The sequence below is a fragment of the Sturnus vulgaris genome, chromosome 6, assembly GCF_052056855.1.
Source record: "Sturnus vulgaris isolate bStuVul1 chromosome 6, bStuVul1.hap1, whole genome shotgun sequence".
NCBI lineage: Eukaryota > Metazoa > Chordata > Aves > Passeriformes > Sturnidae > Sturnus > Sturnus vulgaris.
The window spans coordinates 26,731,457-26,752,793 of NC_142248.1; the positions used below are offsets into that span (position 1 = coordinate 26,731,457).

Below are 21,337 nucleotides of genomic sequence, written 5' to 3' on the forward strand. Positions count from 1 at the left end.
CCAGGGGACTCAGCACAACAGGGGATCAAGTGTTAGGTCTGCAGAGAGGCTCTGGCAATGCCAAGGGAGTATGCAAATAAATCCTATAAATCAAAAAAGTCAGCACACACATAAATATCACTGTGCTTCCATGCATTGCTCCATAGCTTTTAAGCTCTCTTACAGTTTATCTCCATCACTCAGACTGATGTAACAGCAATTTGGAGAATGTGAAACAGCAATACCCAATCAGTAGCTCTTGGGAATCTTTAAAAGTACCTTTCCTTGTATGTCAATTTCTTCACCATTCTTCTCCATGGTGGCATAGAAACAAGCCATGAAAAAGCTAATTTTGCAGGAAAACAATTTCATTCTGTGTTTGCACTTTTCCACAGACAGCAATCCCCTTATGATTTGGGGTCATTTTCTCTTGCCTGCTCCTTTTTATTGTGGCAACATTTAAAAAAAAATCCTTCAAAAATCTTCTCTAACTGTTCAAATAACAGAGAAAGACTAACTCCCCTTGCCCCAGTAATGCCAGACAATCCCACAAAGCACACCGACCTCCCTTTCACTCCCCCTTGCTCTGCCCAGGGATTACAGCAGTCTCAATACAGGCTTGTCCATGCATGGGCTGTGATTCCCAACCACTGCACGATCTTTTATGAATGTAATTTCAGCCTTATCCACATTTCCTGACTTCTCTGTATTCCCATCAGACTTTTGATGTAAAAATAACCAACATTGTTAACACTTCAGAGCAGGAATTTTGCATTTTTACCTATAGGTAGATGACCCTGCAGCAATACTGTGTCATAAAAGAAAAAAACAATTTGGTGGTGTGTATCTGTGCATGCATTGAACTGCAGAGGGGAGTATGAGAAAGGAGACAGCAGTGGTTTGGAAGAAAACATATTTAGGCTCTTGTATCAGGGTTTGTGAAACTGAAAAATGAGACAAGTCTTCAGTCTCAACTGCAGCTTCTCTGCAGTATAAATTAAGCCCTGCCTGAACACAGGGCTATGAATTCACTTTTCACACACATAATCCTCAGCTTCATGTGGGAAAAAAGGCAAAGGCAGAGCATATGCTGCTACCTGCTCTCTGGGTAGCATTACTGCTGTGGCTGTGGCAAAAAAATACTGTTCAGACATAGTACCTCACTTCACCTCCTGTTCTGCTGGGATCCACATTAGCCCACAGGTAGGTCAGAATTAGAGGAGGAAAAAGTGGGGGGCACTTTCTGCCCCTGTTCTCCTAAACTGCAGATAACTATTGATTGTCCTCATTCAGTGCCTCAGGCAATGGAGTAGAAGACCATGAGATGTTTAAAGTGCCTGGACTTATGCATAGAAGCTTGAGGCAGAAAGGAAGTGTTAAACTTGCACTCAGCGTCTGACTTGGTAAGTCGCCCTTAGATGGCATTGGCAAAACCTTGTAAACCTCAGGGGTCCCCTGCTAGCTACCAAAAAACCCCAAAAAGTTCTGTGGCGAGTATGAGTTCAAAGTCTTCCTTTCTAAGGTTCTGTTTTAAGTAATTTGACAAGTACCCCTCCACAAACCTTGGATTTGGACTGCAGACCGGGCCAGCCTTTTTCAGTTGCCTTTCAGTTCCTTCATGTGGTGCCAGTTTAACCCGTCCCGCGGGCTCCCGGCCGAGGCTGAGCGCCACACAGCCCCGGTGAGTCAGCAGTCCCGAGAACACCCTGCCAGCGGTGCCGGGCTCTGCTCTCCGCAGAGAAACCCGCCATTCCCGAGGGGTGCATGTGCACACGTCTGAGGCCACGCTGTGCGGGTAATTTGCCTCAAGGTACGCGGTGCGGGTTTATTGTGTGTGAACCTACACGCATGAGAGAGGAGTTTCGGCTGGGATCACCAGACGGATTTTTTTTTTTTTTTTTTTTTTGCTAGGAAAGGGTTAACCGGAGTGCCCTTGCTGAGCTCCGTGTCTCCTTGCATTCCAGGGTAAATGGTGTTTTGCAGAGCTCGGTTACCTATGGCAACAGCGGAGAGGAATACTGCAGGCGATCTTCTGAATCATAGGATTTACAGCCCGTATGTTTATTCTGCAGTGAAACACTTCCAGCCTTGCTTCTGATGTGAGCTGGGAACCGCGAGAGGGCTTTACAGAGCCATTTAAAAGGCAATGCGAGCTGGAAGCGAGGCATTTTTAATCAAAGGCCAGGTTCAAAAAAGAAAAACATAGCAGAATCAGAATAGTCTCCAGAATGAGCTCCGGTGTCACCAAGTACCTGCAGTCACATGCAGCACCATTAAAAACCTCCTCACAACTTCGTGGCTGCTCTCCGAATTTCTCGCCTGTGCCTCAGCTCTTGCACAGCCACCTTGGGCAGGCTGGCAGCACGCAGCGGCCTCGCAGCCAGCACGGCCGGGACACGGCCAGAGCGGGTTCTCCGGGGCCTTGAAGGCGCCGTGCTCCCACTGGAGGAGTCCCTGGGCTGGGCACTGCCCCGGCGGCAGCAGGAGCGCACGACAGCACCTACTTTCATTCTGCACACGTACTACTGACTTACTGACCACTGCTTGGGCGGTTTTCCTTATAGCTTGATAAACGTTTCAACAGATTTCTTAAAAACATCACAACTGGAGAGAGTATTTTGAGCCTGTTAAGAATTAAGCATATTTGCAACAACATTTGAAAAACAAGACTACAAATACATACTTTTAAATATAATTTTTAAATGCCATTGGCTTCGCTGAGCTAACTGCATTTCACCTCATCCCTTCTGAGAAAATAAGCAGTTCCAGGCCTGGCTAAGCTGTGGTGGGAAGTCATCTGGGAATTCAGGAAGCTAACGGCACAAGCCAAGGAGCTGTGGTTGAATGCTTGAGCAAAGATTCATTTCACCTAACTCTAACCCTCAGAAAGTCTGGAATCTGGTTTCAGCTGCCTCTGTAGTAAGCAGAGATAAATTCAATTGCTCAAAGACAACTCATCACACCTAAAAAAAATACCCGTGTGGCCGAGTGTGTGCTTGCAGGTGTATCTTGCAGTACTGGAGACAGTAATGCAATCTTGGTACAATCAGGGCAGGTCACTGTAAACACAGATAGACAGACACATCAGACTGAACCCATATGGAAATGTCCAATTTATATCCTTCTTTCTGGAACTTGAATGCTCCCATATGTTACTACTTTTTTTCCTAAGAAATTTGCCATATATGCTACATATTAATCAAGCTATCTCAAAGCTTGAGAGGAAAACATCCTAGCTGAATGAAGAGATGGATGTTTTGCAGGAATCTGCTGCTCATTTTTGAAAGCACATAGACAGGTCATTCCAAACTGTACTTGCTGTAACCTAGGAGGAATTTGCCTTGCTGATAAATATTTAACAGTCACGAAGGACTTATCTGCTAGTCCTTGTATAGACACCCTTTCAGTGGGTTCAAAGCAGTACATGCCATTTCTCAGGGCCACAGTTCCAAGTACACTTTTTTTTTTTTTTCAGGAAGGGAAAAGAAAATCAAAAGTAAGATACAAAACAGTTGAATCACAGGGCTTCTGTGCGAGCCCTAAGAATTCAGAAATAGACATATGTGTTTAACTCGGATTTTTGTTCCATTTAGCTAAAAAGAAAACATTTACTTTGTCTTACTATTTTTCTTGCCCTCAATTTAGAAGAGAATACAGAATCTGAATTTATTGATCCATTGAAATTTATTTGGGAAATTGCTTTACAGGCTGGACTAAGATAAACAGTAATTCATAATATATGTAGCAAACGATCATGCAAATCACAGAAAAAGAGAGAGCAGAAGAGAGTGGGAGGAAGAATTCATCCCTTAAATGGAAAATGAATGGGTCTTTAAAATAGGAGAACTGGCGGGGAATCTGCTGCCTATCTGTACATTGCTTTCTCAATGTACCCATCTATTGTACACAAACATTAAATACAAAATTAAAAGTTGAGTTCAGTTTGCCTATTCATCATTCCCAGGTTCACCTTTTTTGTTTGTTTCTCTTATATTCAAGCTTTCTTTACAGCAGGGAGATCTAAAGGGCTGCAGGCTTTGTATTGTGCAATGAAATCACTCAAACTTCAGATGATTTTGGTCAGATGGAGGGAGGGGTCTTTCTTTTTCCCGACAAATCAGTCCTGGAATTTGCCCTGCATCTGGCTGAGGTTGTAAGGTTTTAGAAAAAGAACTGGCAATTCTGCTAGCAGGAGGAATTTTGCGTGGTTAAAGAATGGAGTTAAAGCAATCTTTCCTGCAAAAGCATGTATGCGCGCTTGTGTTAGTTTCTCATTCTCCACCATTTCCTGAAAACGGGGCTTGGGGAAAAAGCACACAGACACATAACATTTTTCCATTAGCAGAGCAAGCGGGGGAAGGTAATGGTTTGGGGGGAGGGGGTGGTAATCAGAGATCTGCTTAGTCTTCACAGAAAGAAAAATGCCTAGGCGCCTGCTTTGCCATAAATTGCATCTGGTGGTTGGAGCTACAGCAAGTTATTAAAGTGACTGCATTAAAGTCATAATTCAGCAGGTCAGCAGCATGGTCTGCAACCCCTCCTCCATCACTCCTCCCAGTCCCATTTTCTGGACTGGAACACCCGTTGCCTGAATCAGCTCACGGTGCTGCACTTGGTGACTTTTTCCTTGGGAGAAGAAGGAGAGGGGAGAAAAAGAAGGCAAGCTCATACTACTGAGTTATTTTGCTTTGCAGAGTCAAGTGGAGATGGTGCTGCACACCCAGGCCTCAGCAACAGAGGAAAATCTCACTTCCCAAATGTAGCTTTCCTCCCACAGCAGCAGGGTGACTCCCTGGCTCCAGGCCTGCTCGTTCGCTGTAAATTGTTCTCCCAGCTTCCTCGCTGGGCTGGGAGAGGTGGAGGAGGGGAGGAAATCAAGATGTCAGCATACCTCAGGGTCGGAGTTGAAGACAGAGGAATATATGTTGCTTGTGCTGATCAGATGGAGGGATGGGAACAAAAACAACGTCCCACAAACCTCAAGATGGATGCCGGAGCGGGGGCTGTAAACAGCCAGCTTAGCGGAAGGCGCTCACTGTTGAGGTCAGATGCTGGCTCGGAGGAGGCAACATTTGTCTCACATTTTGTCTTATTATACTTGAGCTGCTCCCTGCCTTGCTGCTACGATGAAAGCTGCCTTCAGATAATAGCTTCCATTTTGTTTTCTTCAATGAAAAATCAGGCACATCCTACATTAGAACAAAAAGGTTCAGGCGTCCCCAGCAGCTTTTCTGATAACAAGCTTCTGCACATGTGACTAAAAAGAGACTTGTAGGGGAAAACCCCAATGAACCCCAAACTAAAGGGAATGCAGATTTTCATCTCAGTCTCTCAGTCTAAACTGCATGATTTATTAGAAAGCAAGATTTTTTTTAAAGTGAATCATCTTGCAAAGACCCTATTAAACATCCTCAAATGCAGAAGGTCATCACGACTAGGGCTGGGCCACTTTTTGCAGATGTGACCCATTTCTCCTGTTTCCAAGGGAACAGAAGTGCCCTGGAGTCACCCTTGCACCCTCAGAAAGTGCTCTGGGGCTCTGTTTTTATTGGCCTGGCTGTAGGGAGCACAGCAGGCCACACGGTGCTTCCTTTCTTCGGATGCTAAATATTTTCTTAATGAATCTAAGGAAGAACACTGAAGCTGAAACTGCTGAGATGACAAATAGGTGCATGAGGTCATCCAGCAGTGCCAACTCGAGAAAAATGCCAGGTTTTCAGTACATGTTCATGAAACATGGAAAACAGCAAGCAAGAGGAAAAAGGCATACACACTGCTATTCTCTTAGCAGCAGATTCCTTGCTTAAAACCAACATGCAAATGCGTATTTTTCTGCAGATTACATGTGTTAGAGACACTCTCATTTTTCCTTCTGTTTTTCGCTAGCAGTATAAATATATACCTCACAGTGACTCCAGCAGAACACTGGGGGATGGGTTTCTTCTGGATACACAGGTTCCACAAAATTGTCACACAGCTCCCTTGATGCACAGCCACACTTACACCCACGACTATGGAGGACAAGTAGAACATGCCACTGCCTTCTGGGTCAGGATTTTTTGTTCTCATTGAGATTTTATTATAGGCTTGAGATCCTCTGAGAATTAAATCCGCTGCTTGTCTACAGAATAGATAATGGCAGGGCAACCTTCCCACATCACTGCCTCCTGCCAATGCAGCTCAGCCCTGACCTGGCTACCATTCATGACTGGACAGAGTAGAGTTCATTCTCTGTATCCCATTCATAGCCACTAGTCGTTGCAAACAAGGAGCAATTTAGAATCCAATTTGATTTTTTTTCAGAAGAGAAACCAACCAGCAAACCAAGCAGGAACTGAGCTGCAAGTCACAAAAACTATTTCAAATAAATTTCATGAATACGAGGCTGACAACAATGTCAGAGTACTAGTGATCTAAGGAAAGCAAAGAATGAATAATACAAAATTAAAATACAGAATCACCCATACAGAGCAGCTTCAAGCCTTGTGTGTGTGGCGTTCAGCGGGGCTGCTTCAAAAACACTCATCACTTTAGTCTCAGTCTCTATCATTTACTAAAGCAGTAGTCGCGATGCCCTAAGCACATTAGAAAAGCAAGCATGTGGGAAAAGTAAACACGATGGGAGAGCTTGTATGGCTGAAAGTTCATCTGTATTTTGCAAGCGTAAAAAATTGAAAAAATGTATTGCCTCTGCCTACAATCCTCTCTCGATCTTGCCCCTCAGTCGTGTTCGCGTTTCTGAGTACGCGGCAGTTCAGACAAGCGCTAGGCACTCCAGCCGCGATTGCCGTATTTGTTATTCCGGATGCCAAAGCAATGAGCCAGACATTCCTATGTGAGGTCTACGATTTTCCCCCAAATGTGAGAATATTAGTCAAGCTCCCATCTCAATGCGAAAACAGTGCGCGTATTTTCAGTGTCATTTCCAGCAACAAGAGGGCAGCAGGGAGCCTCCAGCAGAGCTCGGGATCCAGCAAGAGCAGACGAGTGTCAGCTCCTTATTTTCAGTCTCCTTCGGGCAGCGATCATAGATTCACAGAATCGTTTAGGTTGGAAAATGGAGGAAAGCCTACTTCTTGTGGAATATAATACAGCCAAACCCCAAGCGAATACAAGGGGTCTTACCGTGTTTCTCAAGCAGATGGACTTAGGAATATCTTGCTCAGGCTCTTTGGGGTATCTCATTCTTGTTTCTAAAAAAATCTGATGGTACAAATCATTTTCTTCATCGAGCATTTATGCTGTTTCACTGGACTTGTAAGGGACAAGTTGGGATCCTCAGAATTTAGATTTTCAAGAAGTCAGTTGCAGATCTTTCATATATAAAATTTAACTTGGTAAATATACTGGATCTCACAATTAAAGTGGGTTTTGAGGTTGAAACCACCATTTCAAACCTGCAGGTGCACCCTCACCAGTGAGACGGACCATGATTGTTATTTCTTTTCCTACAGGATTCACCACGGGGAGTATCCCTATCAAATTCTCACCTCTCTCTGGCTGGCTGTCCACCTCCCTCACAGCCAGGTGTACAGAAATCCACCCATGGCCATGTCTCCCCGTTCTCCCCTGAAATGCCCTATAGAGAAACTACCTGTGAAAAGTCTCTCATATTTTGGAAACATTTAGTGTGCACAGCTGCAAAAAAAATACTTGCAGAGACATTATAGACATGTTTGGGAAATTCACAAATCAAAGGCAGAATGTGATTATTCCTACTGTTCAGGCAAAAATGTAGAGTAAATTTGTGAAGAAATCTGAGAGCAGCTTCACCAAGCAAACTACAGTTTAGCCAAATGCGGAGCTGCTGTCATTCCCTGCAACAGGGCTTCTCAGTAAATCACAGCAGCTGTCCCTGCAGTGCCAGCAGCAGCCGGGAACACAAGGAACCATTTCTTCTCTTTCCAGCGCAGAAGCAACACAGAAAAGTCACAGAGCAGCACTGAGTCAGGGCTCTGCGGCACAGTAAATTTCTGAGGCTGCCTGGTATTCTAGGCACATCCTTACGGCAATAAACTCCTCAGCATCATTTCCCAGCCAGGAGAGAATGTGGAGCAGCTAAAAATATAGCCTCTGCATCTCAGATGCCTGCACACAGCAAACTACTGCCTGTGACCTCCACACCCTCCTGTCCCAGCACACACACACTCCCAAGGCAGGTGGGGATTTGCCCCACTTCACAAGGCAAGGACAAGAGACAGCATTCACTCTACATTGTGACGGGCATCACATACAAATTTAGGAATAAAACTGGGCGTCTTGTAGGAAGGAGAATTTCTTCTTTGTTAGTACATGAGAAAAGTCAGGAGGGGTCTGTATTGCCTTGGTCTTTGAGGCATTTTGCTTAGCACAGTGAAACACCCCAAAGATTCTGGCATTAGCAGGCACTATAAATCTCAAAGACACCACATGTGTGACCAGATTATATATAGCTCTGCTTTCACATTACCAACTCCAAAACACCACACAAAGAAGAAGATAATGAAATATCCACCTCTCCAGCCGTTGCTCTCTAATCTGAAATGGCATTTCCAGGAGCCATTTTCACTCAACCACAGAGTCTAGGAACAAACACGTTCTCACCCTCCCACTCACTGTCAGACAGCCCCACAACTGGTACGCACGTACACAATCACACACATATTCATTCTCTACATTTCTTACTAAGAGATACAAAAAGTCTCATGTATTTGCAGTTTATCACATACAAACACACGCATCTCTCCCCTTTCAGTCATGCAAATACACAATCGAAAACGCATTCTGGGTTAAATTCTATTTTCACTTATGCTATGCAAATATAAAAGCCGAATACTTCCATTAAGATAACAGATTTACAACTGTGTAACTGAGATCAGAATATGGTGCTGACTCTCTCATACATAAATTTCCATAGTTGCTCCTGAATTTGTCTTTTTCCTCAGCCGCCTCTCTGAGCATTAATCATTCAACATTTAAATCAGCCATCCACTTGCTTCTTTTTGCTTTGTCAATGAAAATTGTTCAGCATTAATTATAAAACTCATTCTCTGCTGAGGTTTTCTTGGCTTTTTTTCATTAGTGGGTGGAAGTGTCAATTTACAGTCATCTTGTTCTGTCTTCAAAAATACCCTGTGTACCAGCTATACTGCAGAACACATTCTGTGTGTGAGAGCGCCTGTAAATGTGTGTTTGAGCTAGTGAATGTGTGAGTTTGTAAATGTATATGCAAGATTGGGAATGCATGTGCATACGTGTGTATATGTAGAAAAGATATGGAGATGGTGCTAGAATTAGCAAGGCTAAATGTTTCTCAAGTTTTATTTTCCAATTTGAATTTTAACCATTTTCTGAATTTAAAGATTTTAATCATAGTGATACAGATGATTTCAGGTTACAAAGCAGAGTTTATGGCAACTGTAAATGTGTTTGAAATCAAATACTTTGGCAACAACAACACAATAAAGATCTAAATTTTTGTAGCAGTAAAACCTCTCCAGATTTGCTTTCATATTTTATAACCAAAAGGATTGGATATTCTTGGTCCACCATCCTATGCAATTTTGCAGTACAAAACCAATGTGAGTGCCACAATGAACATGGCAAGATAATAAACCAGTATGCTGTAGGCAACAGCACATCACAAGGTAATAAACACAAGGGCTAGAGAATTTGATTTAAAAGGGAAACATTTTAGTATAAGGACTAAATAGAGTAAAGATGGAGGCTGAGTAAACTTGTTTTTGCAGGTATGATATTCACAATTGTGAATGTCTTACTCTGTTACTACAAAGCAGAAAATACTCCAGCATGTAAATGTTTTCCAATCTTTTCATAATACAGGGATGCTGCAACCTATATTTAACCTAAGGGGAGGGATGTTCTCAAAAAACAATTCATTCCTTGGCAATCATTTCTGCTACCAGTTACATAAAATGTTAGACCACTTTAGCTGCCAAGCAGGGATTACAAAAAAGAGGGCGAAGAGGCAACCAGGAAAAAGCTGTATCTCTTTGTAAAAATGTACTATGAGGCAACACAAGATCTGAGTCAAGAAACTACAGTAATCTCCCAGGCAACAACAAAAAGATGAACAGTGCAAGTGCAAATGCTCTTCCCCTTCGGGGATTCAGGTATGAGTTTGTCCTGTCCTAGTGCACTTATAGTGTCATGCCCTTCATGGAGGCCTTGTTTTGTGGAAAAAGATGGCTCAGGTAACCAGGTATGTGATGTGCTGCCTTGTCTTGCCTTGCCTTGCCTTGCCTTGCCTTGCCTTGCCTTGCCTTGCCTTGCCTTGCCTCCCTTCCCCTCTCCTCTCCCTGGGCTGGTCACCATTGAACTGTGGTAACTGTTCTCTAAGCTCTGTGTTGCTGAGACAGAGTTGCAGTTTCAGCTCAGTTTCACAGGACTGCTGCCCACCCCCAAATCCTGCATTGCAACAGGCACCAATTGCCTCAGGTGCAGAAAACACACAAAATGAGACTCAGAATAGAGCTCAAGCATGGAATTGGTCCTGAACAGTAAACTGGGGAGGAGCAAGAAGCTCTTGAGAGAACGAAGTTAATACTACTCAAGCTATATCCATTCTGTGAAAAAAACAAGAACCCTTCAATCTCCAAGGCTATCTTGGAGTTTTTTTCACTCATACCAAAGAACTGGAAAACAGAAAGTGTCTTTTTACTCTATGATGAAATGATAATAAGTAGAAATAACAGTCTTTAGTCAAACAACAGAGCACCTGTCCAACAGAAGTTCTGCTTTAGCTAAACACTCAGAGAGTGAACTGGGAATATAGCCCAGGGTTTGGGTTTATTTTTTTTTTGTACAGACCTCTACATGTGCTGCTCTGATGAGGTTATCATATAAACAAAGAAGTAAGACAGCTAGTCAAGCAGTGCTTTCTCTCCCACTGATAGAACAGGAGGAAAAAGGTGAGTTTGATTCTCATTTAAATCAAAACCATTTTGTATGCCTGGGAGCAAAAATATTGAGCTCAAAGTCAACTTTGCATTAGGGAGCACTTCTCTGGGGTAGGTAACCTGTGAAAGCACCACAAATATGCTTCTACAGGTGAGCCATGCTTTTGTGCATGGGACAGGCTCACTAGGGGAGGAGACTGAAAGAGCTCTGGCCCCAGCTCTCATACAGCTTCCCACCTAGAGCACAAGCTTCCAGACACACCATGCAAAAGTGCTTGGCAACCCTCCTTACCTTCCCCTCCATGCCTGCTGCTGTGTATTCCTACAGAAAGTAAGATGTACTCCATCTTGTCTCCTTCTCTCAAGTCAAATAACCTCTTCCAAGAAAGGCATGCCTTTGATATTATAAACACATCGACACATTGAAATTCTTATTAGCATAGCTACACTGGTCAGAAATCATCTGTACCATACTCATGTCAGCAGGGCTAGGACAGACCAGCCCTTAGAAGGACAGAAAAGAATTTTGTGCCAAATTCTAATTTACACCCATAATTTTTTAGAGTTCTTGCCAGCATGAAAGAACATTGGAAGAAGCATATATCATACCTGTTTTGACCCTGCTTGCACTTCTTACTAGTGTGAATGAGAATTTGGAATTGTGAGTCCATATGTGCCTCTAAATTGCTTCCAATTTTTCTACATGCTTATTTTAGCAGTAGTTGTCACCCATGTGTATGCAAATTAAGCTTGCAGAGGAGCTCTGAGTAATAGGGAAAAAACAGCCTACCACTGTTTATTAGACTACAGCTGATGCCACAGTAAAAATGCTGTTGGTAATTTTAGTTCCCTTCCTCAGGGACACTTCCTGCTCTTCCACATCATTATGAAAACTGCTGGTGACAACACACTCGATCCCAGTACTGGGAGCTCCTCAGAAAGACTCATAACAAAACAGGCTCTTGAGCCTGGGTTGTTTTGGGTTTTTTTTTCTGCTAATCTTCCAAGTCTGGATCTTCTTTATCTTCCAGATCAGAGGTGAAATGCATGGCATGGCAGAACAAATGAGGCTTTTCTATCCTTTGCTCATGGATCTCCTTCTTCTAAAGTCGCAAAACTTCATTCACAAGAACTGTCAACTTAATTCCCTTCATAGCCATGATATTACCTGAAAGAGTTTTTAATGCACTTAGATTTTAGTATTGTATTTTCACACTTTTCATCTTAAGTTTCATTGTCTGATAAACATCTAAGACTTCGAAAGCCACATTTTCTTTTGAGTGATTCTGTCTTCTTCCACTTGGCAAGTGTCACATTTTTCTGTGATTTTCTTATGGCATTTAAAGCAACAGGAACCTTTTTATTTACTTCTCTCACTGGGCATTCACATCATTCCTCATTTCTCTAGAAAAATTTACAACTCCAGGGTTACTGCACCTGAAAAATCATCCAAAGAAGGCATCTGCTTCATCTGACCTCCAAAGGTGGTGGCAAATTTTGTTTTTAATTTAAGTGAAAATTCTGAGTTATTCAGATACATAGATTCAAGTTTTCAGCCACTTTACATATTAGGCATATACTAAATTTGAATGAAATCATTTGCACATGTGCAACCTACATTTATGCATGCAAATCAGGCAATTAGGAATAAAATTACCTGATTTGCATACATAATGCTAGAACTGAGCAAGTAATATGCAACAAAAAATATATTCTATTAATATTATTTTCTTCTCTTCTGAAATTAGCTGCAACTGGATTAGAAAATACTCAAGATTTTCATCACTCAAAATGATTATTTGATGAACATTTCTAGGTCTACTGATATGCTGGCTAATTACACATCTGAAATGATACCGATTTTGTATCATGTTTGGTAACCTAGCATGAAGTTTATAATAAAATGAGCAATAATACCTTTTTCATGTTTAGAATTCAACTTAAAATTCATTTGTATGAAATGAAATCTTGAGTTCATGAATATTTAAGCATAGCAACACAAGTCCCCCAAAATTTGCTTTTGAATTAAAATTGAAATTTTTTTTGCTGCTTGTGCAATGCAGCTGTTTTTCCAAGCACACAAATATGGAGCTGCTGTAAAAGCATCTGAATATGTGGAAAAAGAAGCCAGTGCAAACCATTTGTGGAGTCTGGAGGGTATTTCCTACAGTACTGCAGTCGTAAGCAGACAGGTCACACCTCATAGATGAAACAAGAAGCTTTTCTCACCACAGCAACACCAGAGGGGCCTGGGAGGGCTCTGGTGATACCTTTGACCCTGACCTCTCCTCTCCCATGGCTCTTTCTGCCTCATGCTGCCTCCCTGCTCTGCACATGTACCAACACATTAATTTTGGTTTGCTTCCTTTTGCTGTGCTCTGTCTTGCTCAGAAGGCAAACTCCTCAGGCATAGACCTGTCCTATTTGTCTACAAAGTCTTATGCATACTAAGGGGCTTTAGCTTTAAAATAAATAAACAATAACTGCACTTCTGCTGTGATGCAGAGACATTTTTGCATGTCTCTAACTGTTCTCATGGGCTTATCTCCAAACCCCTTTAAGCGGTTCATTATAATTTTTCAGATGGGGTTTCCAATACTCTTTCAGGTAAGGGCAGATCTTGGTTCCTGTCATGGCAGTACGAAGCTCCACACAGCTCCAGCATTTCATTCCTCATGTATCTTGGCATTCCCTTTCTGATCAGATGCCCATTTTACAGACATGAGCTTCCAATAAGTTATCCAGTGGCAATCAGAACTTCCCCACAAATACCCTGATATCTTTAATAAAACTAGGCAATACACTTTGGAAAATTATTTCCTCACAGCATGCACGACTGCATATGACATAAATAAAACCTGCTACTGTCTGGATTATTCACCTATCTGCAGTGTGCCAAGTCCCACTGGTTTGATTTTTTTATGCTCAAATAGCACTTCAAACATTTCAACATCTCCTCTTGGTTCTCTACTTTAGATTTAAATCATAAGCATTTCTAATATAACCATGTCTTTGTCTTCTAAAAACTGTGTTGCACATCTTTGGCTGATACAAGAATATAACAATAACGACCACCAAGGTATTTGACAAGATCCACATTTAAGAACCATCATCTTGCGACAACCTTACTTCTCATTATCTATTGCCTCTCATTTTAGGAACTTCTTTGTTTCTTATTCATCTACAAATTGATAATGAGGGACTCTCCACCTCACAACCTATTGGTCAACTATAATTAATTTTATTTCCAGTGCCTCTGCTGCTCTGCAAAGTTTTGCTGCTCATACCTATGCAATCATTTGGCTTTTATGTGTCTGTCGATCACAACAGCTTCAGAGCATCTCTCAAGCATTTAAACCTAGAAGGCTCTGCATGTCTCTCTTTCCTTTTCATCCCCACCTGCTGAAGGACAGAGTTTGTATAATTTTCTTTTCTTGCCTTTGCCACTGGCACTTGTTCTTACTTCATCCTCTATTTCAGGTTAAGGATCTCCAGATCTCCTTGACACACATCCCAAAAGAGGTACATTTCCAATTCTTGATCTTTCCTGACAGCAACCCTCCCTTTCAACACTCAGCAATTTCATTTCTAGAAGGAAGTATATACAGAAGCAATTCAGCACCACCTCTGTAAGCTCAGGAATTTGTAAGAGGCACAGGAAAGTCCTGCAGGCCAAGAATGTAAGTGTATCTGTAAGTGATAGCTCAGTTGGTTAGAGTACAGTGCTAATAACCCTGAGGTTGTGGTTTTGATCCCTGTATGGGCCATTCACTTAAGAGCTGGACTTGAAGATCCTTGTGAGTCCCTTCCAACTCAGAATATTTTGTGAACTCTGTGATACATATTTCAAGCTCTGAAGGTAAAAAAACAGTAGTTCTTCTGTCCCAAGTAAGGTGTACTTCATTCTAATCTTGACATCTATCACTTTCAAGTGAACAATGACTCACGGCCTTTCATCATGCGTATTTGTCACACAAATCTAATTTAACCTCACAAATTCCCAAAAAGAAAAAAAATGTTTTGTAGGAGTTGCTATGCTTATATCACAAATAACTTTGCTAAAACAACTTGCTAAATGTAACATGCCTCTCCTGAAGACCCGTGATCCTGGAGCAAACCAACTATGTAAAATCATCAAACCCAGCAGAGAAGGAGCCAGAGGAATTACAGAGAAGACTTAGTAGTGGGAGCAAATTTAATGGATGAATTTGTGTAGTTCGCCGTGCTGCAGAAAGCAGATATGCTCAAAGGGGGACAAACTGCTGACTGAATGGACTTGGGACCCTGAGACAGAGAAATCCTTGGGGAAAGTATACCATAAGTTTGTGCACCATGAAGCACATTGATGGACAAATGGACAGTATCACTAAGAGAAAAACAGAGCAACTACATAAAAGATATTGGCAAAACCTATAGGTAGGTAAATCTCAACGGACTCTTGTGCTGTGAGGAGGAAAGACAACAATGTCATTTATCTGCTGGTGAAAAACCAGTAGCAGACCAGCCACTCCTCCTGCAGAGTCAACAAAAGCAACACGAACTGCAGCTTGCACTTCAGCAGGAGAGACTGCTGCAATGTACACAGGGCCTGGGGCGTACTGCTGGACTGAGAGAAGGTGGTTTAGGCCACCTTAGCTCAGGGCTGATGGAGTTAAAACACACATGCACACCTGGATCTCTGGATGCCTAATGCTGCTGCTGTAGACGGTTAAAATTGAGTAGCTTCAGGAAAGCTCCCCTCAACAAAGGAGGGCCATGCAGCATAGGGAGTGTTGAGTTATTTGGCTCCTGCTCTGACCAGGCTGAGACTGGCTCCAGAAGCATACTCTGATGGCATCTGGGCTGCATTACATTCATGGGGAATGTGCTCATTTACACCCAGCGAACATCACTACCTGTGTGTTCAGAGATGAAAAGAGCCTTGGAATGACTTCCACAGGGTGTGCTGCTAGAGCTTAAATGGATTGCTACCCTGAGAATTCCTCCATGAGCAACATGGTGGAGGAAGTGGCGTGGTGGGAATGAATTCATGTTAGACAGCATTTTGCTACTAGAGGTAAAGAAGAATTATTAGTTCTACACCGGCTTACAGAAGATCCTCTGGAGAGCAGGGATACTCCAACGATACACAGCTGACATGCAAATTTGCACAAGGGAAGGGATTGTTCACTGGAGTATATACAGGTATGTGCCCATCATATGCAGATACGTGTGCCATTTGAGACATGGAGCTGCCCAACACAGCAGTTAGAGAAACTCCTGTGTAGTAAGTGAGTGATACAACGTTGAATTGAAACCAAATGCTCTTAAATCGTGTGGGAACTCCACTGTGAACCAAATGAAAAACCAAAAGAAGTTCTGGTAACTGCATTGTCAGGATTCCTTAGGGAACAACAACCAAAAAGGCTTAAGAAGCTTAGTAAAAGAGCTATCCAGACCCAGACATCTTTAGGCATCAAAAAAGTTGGTGTATCAGTACACAGACTCTACAACCCTGAAACAGAACATCATTGAGAAGTGTGTGTGGTAATGGGATGGGTCCCCATCAAACTCTACAACTTAGTTTGGACAAGACCCTGAGAGTAAGGATGTGTGTTCTGCCAAGGACTGATGCCTTAAATGCTTGTAGCAAGTAATATAAATATGGTGACTCTCAGAGTGCTGGGAAGGAATCAGGCAACTCTACAAAGCTCATCTGAGGAGGAAATGGTTTGGAGCAGGTGATAGCCTACAGTTCCCATAGACTCGGATGAAGACATGAGCATGAAGGTCATTCTTCAAGCAGAGAAATAACCTTGCTCTAATCTGATCCCTTGCTTCTAATGTTTGAAGAATTTTATTGGCTTTAAGCATCTTCTATCTTTTCTGAGTTAGAGGACATATCTGAAAGCTATGCTTGTGCTGGTCAAATGAGGAAGAATACAACTGTATTTACACATTCTATGTTGGAAGCATTATTTTCCTTAAAATATTAGAAAATAAATCTTTAATTTTTCATAAGTCCTCCAATATATATACAACAACAGAAAGGAAATCTGGGGGTTTTAAAAGTGACTTTAACCTGATGTTACTGTTTTCAACAAAGGTGCTATTAAGAACTTTTATTGTTATATAGTTTGTGTTGTAAATGATTTCCATAGCAACCTGATCGTGTCATATATTCTGGGTTACAACTCAGAGGGAGAGGGGATGGGAAAAGCACAGAATGGAGACTACAGAGCAAAACTTGTCCTGATTATTACCTGAATCTTGAATGTTCTTTTCAGTGCAATTTGTTTAAACAGTATTTATTTGCAGGCAATGTTGAGGATCCAGCCAGGCTGCACCTGCCTTCCCAGGCATGCTCAAACACAGCCTATGATTGCACATCTTCAAGGGAGAGCAGGGTGGGGTTCCTTCAAATGACAGAACCTTCTGCAAGGAGGAAGCTTCAAGCTGTAACTTGCAAAATATGTACTGTAAAAATCCAACCATCAGAACATGGAAGATCTATGCAGAGACCTGCAACTAATCACGGAAAAACCTGAAAGGAGCTGCTCTTTGTATTAAGCATGTGCAGCACAGTTCTCAAGAAATGCTGTCATCAGTTCTAGCATGAGGAAAGACAGGTACAAAAGAGCATGAGGATTTCTGCATTGCTTACTGCTATTTAACTGTCACACAAGCCAGTAGACATTCTATCAAGGCTGCTGACTAATGAATCTATCTTAGGCCACGGGTCCTTGTTAGCACAATGTTACTAGATATCCACAGATCACACAACTGATACTGTCCTTGATGCTTGCACCTCTTGCTGCCTCCCCTCCAGCAGAAATGGTGCAATGAGCACAGCTGAATGAGTATAGTTGGATGTACAGAAAAGTTGACTGCTGGAAGGGAGGATGAAGAGCTGGGGGCTGGAGTCAGAGAACCACTCAAAACCACAGCAAATGTTTGTCAAAAATGAGTATATACACTTAGCAAGGTACAGCTCTTGAAAGGCTGCATCCTTTTGATAAGATACACAGCATAATCTTTCATTGCAGGAGATGGGATACAATAAATGTGCCAACTGGCCCTTCTTATCAAAGCAGTCTGAATTCTTCAGGGAGGAATTATCTTTATATGTAACAGGGAGTCAAGAATATCAACAATACTTGAGCAAGTAATAAAAAATACTCCAAAATTTACTGCTGCAGGAAGAGCTCTTTCAGTTGTTTTGATCTCGGATGTTTCATACTTTGTCTTTTTATTTTACAGAAATCAGTTATAGACACTGAGAGAGTTCTAAGAGAAAATGTCTAGCATATCAAGTTAGATCAAATAAACTTCCAACACCTACAAGTCAGTGGCCTGTATTATCCAGTAGCAGACCAGATCTTCAGGCTTCCCACTCCCTCCCTAATTTTGCCCCTAGCTCTTACATACATCAAACCTACAAAAGTGTATTGTCCTTACTCCAACAGTATGCCAGTCTGGACATGTTCAAATGAAAACCTGAGCTACACTATGATCTTGTCTCTTGTTGCCATGATGTGTGCAGTGGAGAGTAAGATTGCCTTAGATAATCCGGAATATAGCAATTCACAGCAACCCCGTCCCGTCTTTGATTTGGATGGGGTGTGCTTTCCATCATAGCCAAAGGGGAGCTCCTACTTCTGACACACAGGTATGCACTCTCCTTCACCCCAGCCCTCTGTATGTTGCATCAGCAAGAACAGCAACAGCCTCCAGCCTTGGAGCTATCAGAGTGAAAGACGCATGCACACTACAGGCAACTGGCCTGGCACTGAACGTTGTTGTTCCCAAACACCTGTGTCACACAAACGCTTTTCAGTTCAGCTGCACAGTTGTTGTAACAACATATTTTTATTCCAGAGGAAGGGAGACAAGCATTTGGGGCAGTAACCAATGGCTATGGTCTCCCTTGTTCCGATAGGCGTTTGCTGTGTGACCCTGGCTCAAACACTTAAGATTACCCATCTAGAAAATGGATGAACTAATGTGGTAACTTGAGGAGTAGCTTCACCCTTTCCTAAGCGCAGTTCTCAAATACGGTTAGCAAAGTCCCTGTCAGCTTTACATAAAAAGCACTTGCTTAAGGAAGGGCAAAACGCTGTTTTGGCTTCAAACTGACTCGGGGCTGTCCCCCCTGGAGAAGCCCTCTACGCCTCGCCATTTTGGCAGCCCAGAAGCAGAAGCAGGCTGCTAAATCAGTGGTTTGCCTGAGGAGCGAGCGGAGGCTTGCAGCAGCATGGCTGCTTTCTCTGCACATTCCTCTGGTGACGCTGCTTATTACCCAGCATGCAGATAACCCTGAGTCAAGGCTTTGGTATGAGCGGCGCTGCCAGGAGCTGCGTGCTTGGAATAGAGGGTTACAGTTTAAACCGAGGTGAAACGCCGTCCCCAGCCAGCTGCACCCTGCCTGCCTCTCCTACTCGGCTGCAGTCAGCCACCCCTTCACCTATTTGCAGAAAAGGAGCTTTCCAGTCCCTCCCCTCCACCCCATCGCTCACCCAGGGATCATTCCCATTGAGAAGCTCTCAGTCTAATAGTAATCCCGACGAATTTAGCTGCTGCTAATAAATCCCACCCTCTGCCCCTCCCAACCTGCCTCCATGCAAATCCATTTGTAGGTTACTTGAACAATAGCGGAGCTGTAATCAGCCCTCCCCTCTGGCAGCCTGCAGGGAGGGAGGGGAGGAGGATGATGACAGTGGGGAATTCTGCTCGGCTCCTTGAAGCTGCACAGACATGTTTCATGTCCCCATTCCCAACCCCTGCGCAGAGGCGGGCAGGCAGGAGGGCAGGCGGACAGGCAGGCAATCACATGGCTGTCTAGGTCGGCCCAACCCAGCGGCAACTGCATGCCCTGGCGACCCTCCCCAGCCCAGCCCGGTTTGATTCAGTTCGGTTCAGTCCCTGCCTAAGCTGCCATGCTGCAGCAGTGCCAAGCCGCTCCACGCTGCGGTGGAGTTGCCAGGCTCAGCCTCCACTCCCTAAACAAAGTAAAGGGCCTTTGCGCTAGCCAAAAAAAAAAAAAAAAAAAAAAAAAAAAAAAAAAAAAAGATACCCCAGTGAAGACTTGAGCGAACGGGTGGCCTGGCATACCACCCAGTGCTGCCGGGAGAGCAGTACCAGCCAGAGAGATAGGCGCAGCTCTCCATTATAGTGTCTTTGGGGACGGCAGAAAACCAGAGTCTTCTCCCTGTTAAAGATGATCGTGTAGGAAGGGGGCGTTTTCCTGAAAATAAATTGCTATTGGCAGCAGTTCACATCTTAAAGGTTTCTTTGCAAAGGGTCATAAAAGCAGCAGCGAGTGCATATGGCCGAGCAGGGGGAGGGGGGAGGGCGGGGAGGGCTGTGAGCGGATGCCAAATCAGCTGAAACCTAAGAAGCTTGACCTTCCTCACCTCCACCCCTGCACCCACCGCCTCCAAAAAACCTTACAAGGACGCTTCGGGAAGGCAAGGCACACAGCAGCGAGGAGAATGCAGCCTCAACCCGGCAATAGGCAGGGTTGTGTGGCTGTGTCATTGAAGGGGGAGAGAGGACACTTCAGGGTAGCTGCGTCCACTCTCAGCAACGCAGACTTATACCAGCATGGCATAAGTTCATTGCAGTCAGACCTTGGAATCTTGAACCTACCTAGCCCCAAGTAGCTCAGCCAGTCCAACCAGTCACAGACTGTACTGGCCAGACAGATTTCTGGTGAGCATCCTCCCCCTCCCATTCACGTGTCTAACTGCTCCCTTGTGCTGTTCACCCTACAGGTCCCTGAATAGCTGAAAGAGAGTGGGTTTGCTGTCAGAAACTTGAAATTACATGTCATCTCCCATGTTTCTTCTCATGGAGTTAGGCAAGTCCATTCCCAGGGAGAACTGGATTCCTGCAGAGCCTTCCAGTCAGGGGTGGCAGCATGGGGCTGGGCTGCCCTGTGGCAAACACGTGGAGACAGAGATGTTTGTCTGGCTCATCAGAGGAGCCCTGTGGTAGCCTCAGTCAGTGCACACATGCCTAATTCTTTTAAGACATACATCTGGGAAAAGACCTTGTATGCTGTTATTTTCACATCACCCTATCAGCAGAGGCATTCCACTTCCCAAATTGCATTAGAGGTTTTGAGGCAGGGGCTGAAACAACAAAAGCTTGGTTACATGGTTTTCAGACACTTTGAAGATAAACCCAGCAGTGCGAGTTTCTATACAGGAAGGTATAACCATGCCCTCTGTGTCTTCTGGGAGATGGTTGTAAGGACAACTCTGTAGGTACAGAGCTATGTTTTGGGTAGAAAATGCGTGCTGTAATGGATTCTGATGGCTGAACGCCAAGGGGGAAGCTGCTCTGCTTCAAGAATAGCCTTACAAGAGTCAGCACTACAGTGACAGTTCAGTACTCTGCTGCAGATCTACAGGATGTGTCACTTTGGCAAAGAAAGAGGTTGCTAATGCACAACACAATCCATCCTACAATGAATGGAG

At 43.5% G+C, this 21,337-nt stretch overlaps 2 long non-coding RNA genes across 2 annotated transcripts; both read left to right on the top strand.

The window, feature by feature from the left end:
• The first annotated feature begins 875 nt into the window (after positions 1-875).
• On the top strand, positions 876-3,915 carry LOC148223377 (uncharacterized). The gene is made up of 3 exons (XR_015804639.1): positions 876-1,182; positions 1,273-1,382; positions 1,944-3,915. It is a non-coding gene; the product is annotated as an uncharacterized LOC148223377 (long non-coding RNA).
• Positions 3,916-9,887: 5,972 nt separating this feature from the next.
• On the top strand, positions 9,888-18,430 carry LOC148223378 (uncharacterized). Its single transcript, XR_015804640.1, has 3 exons — positions 9,888-10,180; positions 14,358-14,557; positions 17,175-18,430. It is a non-coding gene; the product is annotated as an uncharacterized LOC148223378 (long non-coding RNA).
• Positions 18,431-21,337: the final 2,907 nt, after the last annotated feature.